Below are 2,793 nucleotides of genomic sequence, written 5' to 3'. Positions count from 1 at the left end.
GTCAATGCCTTCAGCCAGAATTGGACTTATTTGTTCCTTTATGTTTATTTTCCCATCTGTTTACTTCATTGGGTGGTTTCCCTCATCCATACCACTCCATGTACAGTCCTTCTGATTGTACCTTACTGGCCTGTGCAACGTTGGTTCCCCAGTTTCTCCAACTGCAGGTGGTCCCTCCATTTCCTCTTACTTTCTGTCTCAACCTGCTCTGTCAACCCAGTCACTGGCACTCCATCCCACGCCATCCGTCCTCCATCTTCACGCCTGGCTTTTGTCAGGTTCTTGGTGAGGAGTTCTGGTTTATCTCACAGAGTAGCTTCACATTTAGCCTGTTTCATTTGCCCTTCTTCTTTGGCCACCTGTCAACACAAATGGAGCATTTATCACTCCTGGGCATTGACTCAGGGTGACCAGGCTTCTCACCCAACAGTTGCCTGTATCTCTGAGTTTTTACATGGCTCTATGAGAGGAGTTCTTTGGTCTCCTCGATTTTGGTATTTCGGGCCACATTATCCCATACATTCCATTTTTCCTGCTTACACAGGGTTTTTGCTTGACCTATCCTTTCCAAGTTCTTCTGTTCCTTCCAGCTCCGTTAGCCACGGATGCATCTATCACTCTCACTACATTAACATGGTCCTTTATGCCCTAACTTTACCTTCATTTGAGCCTCTGTCTATTTGTTCCATTTCACCTCTCTTTGAAGGTGTATTTCCTCCTCCACCTGGCCTGCAGGTTTCGTAGGTCGTTTATTTTCGCCCGCAACATTACCAGGACCTTGTACCACTCCTCCTACCTTATCCTTTATTTGGATCATGCTTTCCTTCCCAAGTCCTTTGCGACAGGAGAAGGTCAGTTTGCCTTTTCCCCTATCTGCCTATCATCTATATCTCATCTCTACCATCGTCCTGATCCATATAGACCCCATAAAGATCTTTCCAAGAAGGAAGTTAAAAAAAATTAGAATGGCTCAGCTCGTTTGGTGGCGAGTGCAGAAATTCACACGTGCAACAGATGAGTGTATGGAAATTTACCAGTGTTGCCAAGTTTCGTTAGAAAAATAAATTATACTGCCATTCAAAACAAGCAGCAGTGACTTTCATAACAAAGACTGTTGATTAACTGTCAAACAGACTTTGACTCTGGAGTTCTTGCACTTTGCTAAATGCTAAATTCCTACTTGTGTGTGCTTAAGTGGTACATTTAACTGCCTGAGGCTGCTCAAACATGTTGTAGGTATCAAAAAGCAACAATATTTCATAACGAGAAACTTCTGTCTTAACCCTGGTTATGTAAAAAAAGGAATGTGTCAGCAATCATAGTACTAGGAGGAAGGAATTGTTAAATTGATGAACATTATCTGCCCAATGTAACTTGTCTTCAGCTGCTTGTAAGGAATATGTCCAACACAAGATTTCAGTAAGACTGGATGCTAATCTACAAGGCTTAATATTGTTACGTCTCTGTGTGTTCGTTTGTTAATTTTATGTAGAAATTCTTTCCTAGAAACTTCAGCGATACAAGTCCTTTCTTAAATAAAACTAGTTTATTCTTTCTCAATTCAACTTTGAAATACACTTAATTTCCACCGTCACTTTAACTTAAACCCATGCTATAATTCACAATGATTCATGCACTTTACTTACGGTCACTACAGCTCACTTGACTCGATTAACTGTGTCTATTATCTTCAATCTCTCTATCTGCTACTCCATTTCAAATTAATTCTCTCGCTTTATTTGCTGCGCTTATATACAATAAGATCACGCATCTAGCAAATGCTAGAACATTCGACAGGTTCCTCGATCTTTCTAGAACTCCAGCGTATGCTCCCAGCATCGCGCGACTTCCGCTGTCCTAACAATATATTAGGTCGGCAAGAAATTAATGTCGCGTTTTGGAACACTTTCATTAACGACCCCCCAAAACACTTACATCACGTATAATAGTTAAAGGAACTGCCTAAGCGTCACGTTAGTGTAGCCTATATAATGTGTAAAGTTTAGTATACTCTAATCCCTTATAGTGATGGCACACGAAGAGACACACTTTCAGTATTGAATACCAGAAGGGAAACAACGCCTCTGTAACCATAATGAATTTCTGGAAATGTTTTGAACGTTCGTAAGTGTCAACGATGGTTCAGCAAATTTCATTCAGGTGGATTTAGCCTTAAAAACTGTGATGGCAGGGGCCTACATGTTGGAATTGATATTGATGCTCTGAAGACGCTTGTTGAGTGTAGCCCATGGCAACATACTCGTGAAATGGCCATGAAATTGCATGTCTCTCTTGAAACAATACGTAAACATCTAAGGAATATGGAAAAACTCCATAAAGAAGGTGTATGAGTGCCTCACAAACTCTCCAATGATCATCGTTTCCAACATGTGAACGGTGCTTCATCTCTTCTGGTGTGTAATGCACGTGAACCATTTTTGGACAGAATTGTCACCAGTGATGAAAATGGATTCTCTATGCAAATATTAATCACCAAAAACAATGACTCAGTCCTAGAGAAAAACCACTTCTGACCCCAAAAGGTGGACCCCATCCACAGAAAGTAATGCTTTGCATTTGGTGCTACTTTAAAGGAGTAATTCATTTCAAACTCCTCAATCCACAGTGAACTGTCAATGCAGAGATCTATAGTCAGCAACTGGAATGTTTAAATCAAGCGCTTCATCAGAAATGCTCTTTACTCGTCAATCAGAAAGCTGTGCACGACAATGCACATCCACATGTGGCACATTTGACGCAATACAAAATTATGGAGTTGGGTTGGGAAGTTCT

The sequence above is a fragment of the Limulus polyphemus genome, unplaced genomic scaffold (assembly GCF_000517525.1).
Source record: "Limulus polyphemus unplaced genomic scaffold, Limulus_polyphemus-2.1.2 Scaffold1017, whole genome shotgun sequence".
Taxonomy (NCBI): Eukaryota; Metazoa; Arthropoda; class Merostomata; order Xiphosura; family Limulidae; genus Limulus; species Limulus polyphemus.
The sequence above is the reverse complement of the archived record's forward strand: the minus strand, read 5'-3'. Positions refer to the sequence as shown.